Genomic DNA, 14,291 nt, shown 5'->3' with positions numbered 1-14,291 from the left:
GTGGAAAGTTTAACGTTTCTGAACAGGGAAAGGTGTAGAATAGTGATTCATATATGGTAAGAAGTGTACCTCTTGTATTCATTTTGATTGCATTTATTCTTGGTCTGTTATATTGTGTGTGTCTGTGTGTGTGTGTGTGTGTGTGTGTGTGTGTGTGTGTGTGTGTGTGTGTGTGCGCGCGCGCGTGTGTAAAAATAGTACTTGTTATAATACATATATGGCAGAAATGATACGTTAATACGTATAATTTTCCAGAAATGATACTTTAATTTTGAAACTTTTTTTATTAATAACTTTTTAACGAGTTAGGTCCGACGGTTAAAACTTCCTCAAGGTCACTCAGGGTCATGACCTTGACAACATATGTCAAGGTCAAGGTCATTGGGGGAGGCTCCCCTAATCTACATTTTTACCAAAACAAGTTTTATATACTATAATAAATTTCGTTAACAATAAGTTATAACTCTGTCAAACCTTTAAAGATGGACATCATTATTCAAAACTCTATCAATAAATTAATAGTGTAATACATTTCGTAAAACGATCGTCAGTATATAAAAGCTTGTTGAAGTCAAAATTATAAAGTTATTTTACACTGTTACAGATCACACAAAGCTCAAGTGATAAATCGTCTGCAGCTAATTGAATATGCTAACACAGTGAGTGTTCGATGACGACTGAGTCAGAACACAAAATGACAATATTAAACTTTGTTTATAATTGGAAAATATGCTTTATGAAGACCTTCTGTGTCGGTTTGTAAGTTAAGACTGTTATTCTGTCTTTTTATATTAAGCTCCGAGACTAAACGTTTTCTGTAGCACGGTACTTCATCTAGAATTTTAACTTCATCCCAACGAAATTCATGGTCATGTTGTAACCTACGCTCAGTGATAACAGAACGCGTACACATGTTATATCTAATATGATTCCGATGTTCTGCAATTCTAGTTCTTAGTTGTCTGTCCGACGTAAGACGCATATCGCAATCTCTGCATGAGATCTTATATATTACATTGTTCTTCGAGTTTTTTGGACGTATGTCTTTCTGTATTTTTATGTATTTACTCATCTTATTAGGACTGTGAAAGGAAACTCTGATGTTCATTTAATTTTTGTAGAAGATATTTTTATGTAATTTAATTACATATACCGTTAAAGATTTTTTAAATGTAACATTGAGAATGACCCGATCGGAGTCGAAACGTATGTATTATTCATTTATTTATTTATTATATTAAATTTTCTTTAATAATATAAAAGTTGGTAAAGGATTCTTGATATAAACATAAACGAAAAATAAAGGGACGTTGTAAGAGTCATATGAAATAAATTTTAAAAAGTTAATCCTATTTCTCAGAAGAAAGGTATTATATTCTCTCTGATAGATTACTATTGAATCTTTTAAATTTGTCTGTGTGAAACGGTATGAATGGTACTGTAAGCCAGGATGTGGATACTTCACTATTGGATATTTTAGTAGAGTTTTTATGTGCGGGATGTTTCATTTTTAGTAAATGTTTAATACGTTGTTTGACAGTTTCAAAAATAAACGGTAAGGGGTAATCATTTTCTGAAAGAATGTTAATTACTAAAGTTAAGTTTTTGGTATGAAAACTATAGTCAGACAATATATACGCTCTATCTATCAGAGAGAATATAACACCTTTCTTCTGAGAAATAGGATTAACTTTTTAAAATTTATTTTATATGACTCTTACAACGTCCCTTTATTTTTCGTATATTTATATCAAGAGTCCTTTACCAACTTTTATATTATTAAAAAAAATTTAATATAATAAATAAATAAATGAATAATACATACGTTTCGACTCCGATCGGGTCATTCTCAATGTTACATTTAAAAAATCTTTAACGGTAATTAAATTACATAAAAATATCTTCTACAAAAATTAAATTAAACAATTAATAATATTAATAATTAAATCGTTGCGATTCTGAACCCGCATTTCTCGCTTTGTTCAATGTTGTAAGTCATATGTTTACGATAAAAAGATCATCTAAGTGATAGTGATGAAATAAAAAAATTAATATTAAATCGTATAAATATGTAATTTTAAATTAGGTATATATGTAAATGTATGTACCTTTAGTCAAACAATAAAAAAGAAGATGAGAGAAGCGTATCTATTTCCGTCTATTATTTTGATGGCACAAATTATTACATTTAAAACAATTTTGCAAATGACTTAATATCGTTAGATGGACACATTTGTACTTAACGGCTTCGTATGATGTAATGTTAAACTAGAAGATAATGAGGAAAGGAGAAATGGCAAAAGAGAGGGAAGACAGGAGGAAGATATTAGGAAGAGGAAAGAGAATGTATGATGTTGGAATACAATTCTGGTAATTATTCCGTATCATTTTATCCCATGTAATTGTTTTTTAATATGCACCATCTTAGATATCAATCTTTTATTATATGAAGGTTCTATATCTAATGTCTCCACATTATCCCATTTAAAATCGTGATTTTTCTCAATGAGGTGATTAGAAATTACCGATGGAGATTTTGAACCTTTATTGATATCTAAAATATGCTCATGCAGTCTTGTCTTTAACTGTCTTTTTGTTTGTCCCTTACAGAAAAAAACTATTGGTAAATGGTGAAATGGCCAATAGTAATTTGGCCAATAGTTAGTACTGTTGGTGAATAGTTACTATTGATCATTAGTTACTGTTGGCCAATAGTTACTATTGGTCAATAGTCCCTCGTAAAAAAGGTCAGTTTTCTCTAATTACTGTTAGATTGTTAAAATAAGTATTACTTATTTTATTAGCATCGATTTTAGAATAAAATCGTGAAAAAAAAATTTTCCTCGAGAAAAATTATCCTAAATTCGAGAATTAATTTTTTTTCATGATATTTCCCAAACGGGAATAATCCCAATCGGATATTTCACCCATCCGAAGTTGTACCACGAACCTCGCTGCTTAACCTTGACAATCGTACGGGAACTGCTGTATGTACTTCGATGACCCACGAATCTGTATACGTCTATATAATTGTGATATATCTGTTCAATGGAAATATTAAAAACAGATGGTTTATATGTTTATATGATAGTGTATGTATTAGTGTATGTATTATTTCCGCAAGTGTAATGCGCATGACGTATCATTTTTCATCTTTGTTTTTCATCGAATATTAAAGGATATAATGATACATCAAATAATAATGCACAAATAATAACAAATAATTGATTAAAATCGATTTCTTTATTCAAATTTGTATAAAAATTATTTCCGCAAGTGCAGAAATGTATTAGGCGAATAGTTACTATTGGATCCAATATTATTCAAACTATTGGAGTTCTAATAGTAACTATTGAAGCATCAATAGTAACTATTGGAGTCCTAATAGAAACTATTGAAGCATCAATAGTAACTACTGGAGCCTCAATAGTAAATACTGGAGTCTCAGTAGTAACTACTGGAACACCAATAGTAACTATTGATTCTTAATAGTTTTTTTCCGTAAGGGGTCCTACGCAACTAATATCACAGTTGTCACAAGAGATCTTATAAACTACATACATTCTGATTTTTTGTATGTTCTAATTTATCTTTTCTCTTTTTTATGAAATTATTCAGAGTGTTAGGAATGGTGAATGCCAATTTGCAATTGCATATATTTGCAATAGGTGTGAATTTTTTAAAAACCGAGCCAACATATGGAATTGCGAAAAATTTCTTTAAGTTACCAATGCTATTAATGTTATTACTGTTATTTATGTGAAATTTAATTCTATTCTGGATAATTGAGAATATAAAAGATAATGGATATTCATTATTTAAAAAAATATTAATAGCATCTTTCATATTTTGTTGAAATGTCGGATGGCACATACGAAATATCTTATCAACAACTCCATAAATAACTCCCTTCTTATGACAAATTGGATGATGTGAGTGAAAATTCAGGAATCTTCCGGAAAAGGTTTTCTTGCGATATCCGTTGAAAATGACATTTTGTTCATGTACAATCAGTAAAGTGTCCAAAAAACTAATTTTACCTTCTATTCCAACTTCCATGGTAAACTGTAGTCTACTATTTAATGAATTAAAAATGTTCAAGATGTTCTCAATGCTATCAGATGGAGCCGCCAAAATAATATCGTCAACATATCTAACATATAATCTAACATATAAAACGACAATCGAACAGGGAGCAATCCAATAGCAATTTCTTCAAGGTCTTGCATTACCATGTTCGCAACAATAGGTGATAGTGGTGATCCCACGGAGGTTCCAAAAACTTGTTTATACTTTGTTTATACGTTGTTAAAAGTAAAAACAGTAGAATTTAGCACCAACCGGAAGGCTATCAAAAATTCATCCATAGGAATTTTAGTATTCTTTGATATGGAATCCCATCTACCAACCACACTATCAGATGGCAAATCTATAGGTATGTTGGTAAATAAGGAAACCACATCTAAGGATACCAATAAAGAGTCTGGTTCTAATTTAACATTTTTTAATTTATCAATCAACTCAAAACTATTTTTTAAAAAACTAGGAGCTAATGGAATGGAATTGTTAATAATATTATGTAAATAAAGTGATAATTTATATAATGGACTATTGTGATTGATGAAACGATAATTCTAAGAGGATAATTTTGCTTATGAATTTTTATCAGCTCGTATGCCCTTGGAATGGTATCATTAGAGTACCTATAATAAGACATAAAACCGGAAGGACGCCATTGCTAGGCGCCGGCCGGAAACAACACAATAAAGCGATTTCTCGTTCGCGCTTGTTTTTGTACTACTACATCATGAAACAGTTGCTCACACCAATTCACAGATTCACTAAGGGGCTGCGCAGAATAAAAGGAATAGGGAACAGAGAACAGAGAATAAGAATTTCAACCTATCAGAAATCATGTACTATGGAATACACACTGTTTATTCCACAGTATATGATTTCTGATAGGTTGAAATTCTTATTCTCTGTTCTCTGTTCCCTTTTCCTTTTATTCTGCGTAGCCCCTAACACATCGAAATGTCCAGAAATGACGGCGACCAATCACGAGGCCGTCGCCCCTCATGACGATACTCTTATTATAGGTACTCTAGGTACCATCAGTCGTATGCAACCCGCGGTATGTCATGTCATCAATAAAACCTTTCTGTTTCCATCTATTAAGTATAATACGTAAATCATTTGTGAGTTTCTTTGTTGGATCTTTGTTAATTATTTTATATGTATAGTATTATCTGAGAACATTGTTTCCCACGGTGCGTTTGAAAAAAATTAAACCAAAAGTCAAAACACTTCAAATTTTCTTGCGGATTTTGAAAGTGTTTTGTTTTTAGATCAAAAAAATGGCAGAATCAAAATCATCCATGGAGGGCTTTTGGAGAAAAACAAATTTGAAATTATTTTCCTCTTGAAAATTTGTTTTCGTATAACATTTTTTTATGAAACAATTTTTTAATGAAAACAGATGATAAATAACTTCATTACATTTTTACTATGCACATACATATTAGAATTATTCGGATTTATTCATGAGAAATTCCTTATATATATGCTAATTATACATGTAAACTGTTGTATTGACATACACCACGTAAAAGTTTTTCAGAAAAATCTGGATGACTTGGTGCAACTTTGTTCATCTCCCAGAAAGATTTGAAGTCAAAATGCACCGACTCCATCGCCTGCTCACTGAAAAATCCTAGTCCTATGCCATGTAATTCACAAAAAGGTCCTATGTGGAAGAAAACTGCGTGAACTTTACATGTTACGCTGACGCCTAAGGACATGTAGCTTTCTTTAAAAGCTTCTATGCACGCTCTGTAATCTTCGTCAAGATTTTTACCAAAGCATGCGGAGACAACTTTTTTGAAGTCATTGAAAGCCTTTACAAACTTCAATACTGCTAGATTTGTTTCTCTTCGTAGGAGATCAATATTATCTAGGAGCTTTTTACACGAATTACCTTTGAATGCGGGACTGCCGTGGGTAATTTCACGTTGCGCGTAACAGGCTTTAGCCCAAGATAATGACTCTCTTTCGCATTCCTTCATCATGTGTGTAAAAAGGGTATTGACTATACCGATCATAAGATGTAGTTCTGGCGGTGGGATGATTTCCAAAAATGGTTTATTTGCATCGTCGTCAGCTATTAACGGAGGGTGAATACAATTGTAGTAATTTTTCGCCTCGTTTTTTGAAGCCCCTGCAGCACACCACGCCTGGTAGTTTGCTAGTACATTTGCAGGAGTTCTTAGCTTTTCAGAGATGTGCGGCATATACAATTCGTCTTTCTTCGCATAGCACCAAGTGCATGGATATGCACTGCTGTGTGGCATGATGCCTACCAAAATATTGGCCAACTTTAAGTCGGTAGCAATCGTACCTGTACCTCTGAAGGAGTTGATGTTCAAGTCCGACCAAAGTTGATGTACATTGTCATAATTTTCCTGTGAGTTTGGTGCTAATCCTAATATAAAAAGTTTCTTTACACCAGAATCTTGAAATCTGTTTGCAACCACTTCATGAGAATAAGTTCGCTTCGTTTCGTGCGCGGAGTTATAAACTGATTGTACCGATAGACAAATTTTTAAAAATCCTCCTCCTCCATCGATACCTAATTTTAAATGATAGTTAGATACTTGCCGCTCTTTGTTAATATGTATAATAAAAGCAGGTACATCTGTACAATAAACCACAGGTGTGGAGGCATCAGAAACTTGTTTTTTCTTAACATTGACAAAGTCAAACTTTTTAAAGCCAAAAAAATCGTCAACGGAATGAGATGTCAAAGTAAGTTTTGCTTTTAATCCAGGCTCAACAATTTTCCTATTTGTCGTAGCTGTACGCAGATAGGAAGCGATTTTCAGCATAGTGCGGTCACTTAGAGTGCAGTCGGATTTAATAGCTAACATACTATCAGTCGATAATTTTACTTTTTTTGACGATTGTTCGGTAATATCTTTTCCCACTGTTACATGAAGAGGCTGGCCATGTGACTGTGAAAGCAGCATGCTTGAAACTGAGGCTGTTGAATAATTGTTCTTCAAACTTTCCTTTAATTTGCGTTTTAACACAGTTGTAACAACTTGACTTTGTACTTTTGAAGACGAATTGAATAAGCACTCTGATATGTTTGTAATCCGTGATGTAATGTTACATTTATGTGGCAAACCTTGTCCAATAACACAAAAGCAAAAACTGCATCTCTTTTCAGTAAGATCTTTTGACTTTGATTGATCTAGAATAAAAATATAATCCATGCAAAAGCATAAATTTTACCAAATACTTGTTCATTATTACTTTTACACTTTCAGTACATTCATTTGTGAATAAATGAATAAGAAATTAAAAAGAAGAAAAGAAAACAGCTTACCAACAATTGTATTTTCTTGAATTTTTGCTGGATTCTTCAGAGAATTACTACGAGCTATCTCACAAACCTTACATTCGCATTTATCTGTTGATCTAGTCATTATTTTCAATGATGGAAACATTGATAAATCTGGAGATTTCATCTTTTTCTTTTTAGCTTTAGCGTCATATACATATCTTCTACACGTATCGCACAAAGCGGCAGGTAAATTGTCCTCGTCAACGTAGTTGTCAACAATATTCGCCATGTCAGTTTTTAATTGTTGTTTTATAACAAACATTTTTTTTTTCTTTTGAAAACATATAAAACACACTTTGCAACGATTTTGGTCGTGGGTTAATGTTTTATGTGGCATCTTGCTCTTGATCGCGTCGAACTTAATTACGTCACACTTTATTTAAAATTTATTTAGTAACTCTTCTATACTTATATAGAATTCTATACTTCTATACTTCTGTACTTCTATACAACTTCTCTACACCATGCTTTTATTAGAAATAATGGGTATATAATTTAATTGAAATGTGTATTATAAATATATACAGCCAAGAAACTGCCGTGCTTACTTTTTGTTTTGTTTTCTTTTTGTAAAGAAAGCTCTTGAACGTTTTGCCCTTTAAATTGTTCGTTTACATTTTGTTTTGTCTACTTTTCATAAATAAACCTCCTGACTATTTTGTTTTCGGATGCGGAGTATGATAAACATCTTTCACAATAATACATGCTAGAACAAAACTCATAAACAAAATTTAATATGAAAAAAATTCTTAAGACAAAAAAAATTCAAAGTTTTTCAAAATTTTCTCAAGAAGCCCTCCATGGATGATTTTGATTCTGCCATTTTTTTGATCTAAAAACAAAACACTTTCGAAATCCGCAAGAAAATTTGAAGTGTTTTGACTTTTGGTTTAATTTTTTTCAAACGCACCGTGTTCCATCTTTTGTATATATTCAGTTTTGTTAAGAACAACAGTAACATTTGCTTTTATCTGCTTTAGAGATTATAATTTCAGGGTGATCATTAACAAATTTTTTGGTTAATTTAGTCCAATGCATTAATAATGTTTTATTAGAATCTGTTGTACGATCTTTTTGAAATTTTTTAAGAATTGGAATGGTATTATTTTGAACGAAGTTGATAATGTTATCATGGCGTCCTTTTATATTATTCTCAATGCTTTTTATGAATTCTATTATTGTGCAGTCAATATTGTGTTTGTTCACAGGAAGACTCTTTATTAATAGAGTGTGAATTAGTAATATATGCTTTAGATACAATTGTATGCACTGCGTTATATTATAAAAATTAAATAATAAAAAAGAAAAAAAGGAAAATTATAATTCTAATCTCTGTTTCATTTTCTGGGTTTTCTTTATAATTCTAAAATATTATTTCGTTCCTTACTATGACATTATCTGCTTGTTACGTAACTCCGAAATCTGCACATTCCTGTTATTTTTTATTGTGAGCGGGAACGAGTCCTCCCTACAATTAAGTATCAATTCATAATATGACAGCTGTTTAGTAGTACGATTCAATGAGTATTAAACTATTAGATAAGAAAGCGCGCTTTACCATTTTTTAAATTACATTAATAAAAATATTATCATAATTAATTGCTTAGTCACATCATTAAAAATCGTAAATATCTATTATCTATCTCGGACCCAGCGTCTGTATGCGTTTCCCCCTCCCTGACTTCTCACACGCACGCACGCACGCACGCACCAACACGTGGGGATATAGAATCCTCCTTGTTATTTTATTTATTAGCACCTGAAATATCTTCTAATCTATAAAGTGTGGTGAAAAATTTATGTAACCAAAATTACATGATGTAAAAGGAGCTATCGTATGGTGATAATAATTTTTTTCCAGGTGGAGGCGCTTCGAAGATTTCAAAGTCAACTTCGTTTGCTTATGAATTTTTTACACAATACGATTTCTAATTATTCTAATTATTCTACATAAAAAAGTATTAAGATCATGTGGTAATAAAAAATCAATAGTTTACGAGAGATTTTACATCTTATTCTGACGTAACGTTTTATGTTAAATAAAACAGATACATCGTGCTCTAATGAAAATGAACATTCTTTTAATTAATAACATTTAATATTAAATATTAACCCTTAATGGTCTAACGTGGGTCGTTCAAATCCCGGGCGAAATTTGAAAGTGCTGCAACTTTTGAAAACGGGCGCGGGCGGCGCTGCGAGTGGTTCGTAAAACTTTGGATTGCCGAGAAGCCATCTACCGAGTGCCGACGCGCCAGTGCCCTTCTAGCTGTATTCCATGTATTTTATGATCATTTGTAGTATTAAACAATCATTTTATACGTATTTTTAGTCTTATTTTTGACTTCTTATCTTTTATTCCCTCTTTTTAATGTTGAATTTGTAAGTTATGATTTTTTAAGTGATCGAGTGATTTTACACGCGGTACCTCCATTTTTAATACAAAACTATATACAAAAATAATTATTTTCGACATACAAATTTTTTTTTCTTGAAATTGAAGAATTAATGAAGGTCGATGAATTTTTGCAGATTTTTTAAAGCACTTTAACATGTCTAAAAAACGCCGAGACACGAATGACCCACGTTAGACCATTAAAGGTGCCGAAAAAACGTTAGACTAGTAAGGGTTAAATACAATAACTTTTTATTAAATATTTAATAATTCAAATATTTAATTCCGTTCCATGCGATGCTTGTTGAATACTGAGATGATATGGATGGTATTTGAATGATGTAAAATATGGAGTATATTATTAATATGAATTTCTCGTTCAATTTGTCGCAAAATATTGAGGATTTTGAGTCACCTTTGCGAGAATCTGATTTGAGAGAATTTGATTCTCTGCATGAATTATTCACTTGTTACATTTACTTTTACAACTTTTTAAGGGGATGCTGGAGACGGAACATTCATTTCGTATTTCTAGACTGTTTAGTCAGTCTCGCTTGTGCACAGTAGCTGAGTTTTTGCTTTTGATATTTGTATATTCGATATTTTCAATTTAATACGGTCAAACAATTAAAGTGACTCACTGTGTTTGACACTGATTGGCCTAAATATTTTAAAGACCGGTTTTTGAATATTGAGAGTGGTGTTTGGCGTTTGCGATGCGGTGTCGTTGTGAACATGGTGAGCCTCCTCACTCCCGGTAGAATATTTGCAATTATTAGAAATCTATTTTCAAAATTAACCTAGATTTTCTTAATTTTGTCATACTATTCATTTTTTTCTCGTTTTTTTTTCTTCAATTATTTGTTCATTTTCCTTTATTGTAATATGTTCTGTTAGATGGAATTAACATCAGATTTTATTTGTTGGTTAAGGGGAAACTCACTGTGATAAAACACTTGATTCTATTTTATATTCTTTATATTTTTATTTTTACTTATGTAATTTTATTATTTTTGAAGAAAGTTAAAAAATGAGCCGAAATATAAGTATAATTATTATAATAAAAAAGTTGTTTGATATACTATGTTCAATAAGTCCTTGGCCTAACCAAGAGAGAGCAGCATCAGTACGTAAATAGTATTGTCATTGGATAGATCTAACATTTATTAGCATAAATGTTGAAGTTCATGATAGTCTGATGCGTAGTTTTCGTGTAGCGTCATTTGTTGATAAACAACTCCGAGTAATTTTTGAAAGATGGAAAAACGCGAATTTCGGGTACTCATCAGTGATGGGAATTCCGGCCCGCTTGCAGCTGTGGCGTTGCAGGCGTTAGCTGCGGCGCTCAAGTCTGTTCTTGCTAACTTTCTTGTAAACGCTTGGATTTTTTAACGAGAATCTAATTAAAAGTTCTTATATTTCTCTAATAATTCTTTAAAACTTGGTTCTATGTTAGGAAAACAGAATGAAATCCCTTTAGTGTTCCTTTTTTAGGGAAATCTCATAGGAATCCAACAATAAGTCCGTGACTAGTATTCATAAGTAATGTTATTTAAGACGATTATATGGCTCTGTTATGATTAGTTTACGACATCTTAAGACTGTACTTAAGATATCTTGTATTAAATAATTAGAAAATACTATGAGCAATATTGGCATTTGACTTTTTTCCATATTGTACAATAACAGTTTAAAGATCGACAAACTTTTTGTAAAAATTTATTGAGCCCATGGACGTCGACTATAGTGTGGTTGATATGGAGTACTCCATACTCGAAATTTTTCCATATGTGTAATTCCACACTTGGAAATCCGAAGAATATAAAAATTATTTCTTGATGAAATAATTTATTATTTAATATTTTATCAAAAATGAAAGTTGATTAAACTAAAGTCGTATGTTTACAACTCGATCGGCGGTTGTCGCTTTTATGACCCTCGATCGGTATTTTACTAGTGCTTAGAAAATAGAGATAAAAAATGTAAAAGATGTCGTAAACTTTTTAAAAGAAGATGTGAGAGAAATTGAGTTAAAATACACAAAAATGATAGAACTCCTGTTTATAAATTGTGCAACATCCTGTACTGCGGAAAGATCTTTTTCTTAGGAGATTTTATCTATCGACAAAATCGATTTTGTATATCGATTGTTTGTCGATCTGTAAATCCCTAAAGGGATTATGTAAAACTTAAATGAACTTGTAAGTTCACAATCCCACCTACGCCGATTTTCCGCGTGTAAGGAACCGAAAAATTGCTTCATCTGGTGATTAAGAGACCAGCGCCGTTCATATCCGGCGTTAAACTGTTCGGTATACTTTCATATAGGTCTCTATATGAAAGTATACCGAAGAAGGCAACGGGAAACTACTTCGGTTTATTTAATTCCCAGGGTATCACTGGCGAGGAAATCATGGCCAACGTCCGGGGGACCGGATAAGGCACATGAAGAGGAAGGAGATTTAAAATTATTATGCTAAATAGTACAGCTGTGCTGCATATATTCATTCGGATATTGTACAAAATCTGGATGTAGAAGCTGTAATGGACGGATTTATAAGCAGGAAAAGTAAAAGTGTTGCAACTGCATATTGGTATATGTTTGAAAAAAGTACGAAAGTGACGCAACTCCCTTAAAAAGTAATAATTCCTTACAGCGATTTGTGTATACATTTTGCGAGGACCTTTTTTTTGGTTGTCACTTCGCCCACGCTAACTCCTACCTCCACGCATGGTAAAATCTCAAGTCGACGCCCCTGATTGAGCCTTTAATTTTGCTACTGAGTGTATTATTAAAACTTGAGAACATTTTTCTACACCATAAGTACTTACGAATTGTTTTGTCTGCTTTATTATTATTGCTTCAGCCGGACGATTTTACTTTATTTTTAATCACTGTTACAAATGTATTCGCTTGATCAGTAAAATTCTTTAAGTTTAGTGATAATATTATAATATTTAACTATCACGTGATTGTACAATATTTGAAATAATAGAACACTTACAGCTCACGAAGCATATTACTATTTATATTTGTCTTTATTTTCAGATTATTATTATGCAACCAGACAATTTTTATTCATATGTATTACGTAAAAAATAAAGGCAATATTTATTTTATTATAATAACTTTTCATTATTTATACAACACAATATGGAGAAAGGTTAAATGCCGATATTGTTCATAGCTTTTTCTTATTATTTAAGATAAGATATCTTAAGTACAGTCTTAAGATTTTGTATACTAAACAGAGCCGTATAAGCGTCTTAAAAGACATTACTTATAAATACTAGACACGGACTATAGGTATGTGAGTGAGGCGCGCACATCGGCCCTAAACGCTACATGAATCACAGCGCTTATTTGTTAACTTTAACAAGCTGTCTTGCAAAAATTAGTTGTCGGATGCAATTTTACTACAGAAAAAAGTTGTTTGTTTTAACATAAAATATCATGTCCTTTACTCCGAATGCGCGAATTTCGGATCATCCTGTATATGAACAAATGTAAACATATATCCAAACAAAAAATACTTTTCCGTATTTGATTAATTTATCAGAAGACGCGGTAGTGTTTCCAGCCATGTTCAAAAACTGAAAGACATTACAAATCTCTTATCCCGAGGCACCAAAGTCCATTTTTGGGGAGTGCATAACTATTAAAATATAAAAAATTTTGAATCAAACGTTATATGTCCTGAAAGGCGGCATCGCCACGAGTAATTTGAGCCAAAAAAATTTAAAATCGATCAAGCCGTTCTGGAGATACAAGCGGTCGAAAAGTGGTGATTTTAATAAAAAATTAAGAAATGTCTCCTTCTTCTTCTTCTTCTCTGTCCGCATTCAAAGCCGTATTATCCCCTCTCACCTTTCCCTCACACCTTCACCATCTTCGACCGACCGCAACCCCTCATCCCTCCCCCTCTCCCATCACCTACCCACACCACCCATCTCTCTTTCACCTTAATTCACTCTCTTTCGTTATATAATATTTTTAAATCATTTTTTAAATATATTTGTAATATATTCATACTCTAAAAAGTAAGTGATATCCGAAAAAATCATATCATAAAAATGAAAAGTTCAAGCCATGTTCAAAAAAGGATACTCAAAAATTTAAACCTTTTTATCAGGAGACGCGGTAGTGCCATGTTCAAAAACTGAAAGACACTACAAGTATCTTATCCCGATCTAATAATAAAGGGTGCGATCCACTAGACACTTCAAACGCTTCAGACGCTATTGCTACAAATACTTCCGATAGAGTGATCCGTTAGCGTTACTAACGTTGCCAATACTACACAAGTGGATCAATCATGAAGTGTTGGAAGCGTTATTATTGAACGTAACCTGCTAAAAAATCTCGTAACCATCGTATTCCTAGGCTGCGGAAGACATAATTCATGTTAATATGGAGACGAACGTGGCATTACGTGGTTATATTATACATTCTTACCTTCATTAACCTTTCTTGCATCTTCTTCGGAAACT

At 32.2% G+C, this 14,291-nt stretch overlaps 1 protein-coding gene across 4 annotated transcripts in view; it reads right to left on the bottom strand.

The window, feature by feature from the left end:
- Nucleotides 1-14,291, bottom strand: part of LOC108781723 (superoxide dismutase [Cu-Zn], chloroplastic) — a 38,084-nt gene that overhangs the window by 14,117 nt on the left and 9,676 nt on the right. For 2 of the 4 annotated variants that reach the window (XM_018549789.1, XM_018549791.1), the window contains exon 2: nucleotides 8,793-8,873. The exons of the other annotated variants lie outside the window; for them this stretch is intronic. The gene's annotated coding sequence lies outside the window, so the exon portion shown is untranslated. The remainder of the gene's footprint in view (nucleotides 1-8,792; nucleotides 8,874-14,291) is intronic. 4 annotated transcript variants of the gene reach the window in all.

Source organism: Cyphomyrmex costatus, unplaced genomic scaffold, assembly GCF_001594065.2.
Source record: "Cyphomyrmex costatus isolate MS0001 unplaced genomic scaffold, Ccosl1.0 scaffold883, whole genome shotgun sequence".
Classification (NCBI taxonomy): Eukaryota; Metazoa; Arthropoda; class Insecta; order Hymenoptera; family Formicidae; genus Cyphomyrmex; species Cyphomyrmex costatus.
Note: the sequence above shows the minus strand (reverse complement) of the source record. Positions and strands in the feature narration are given on the sequence as shown.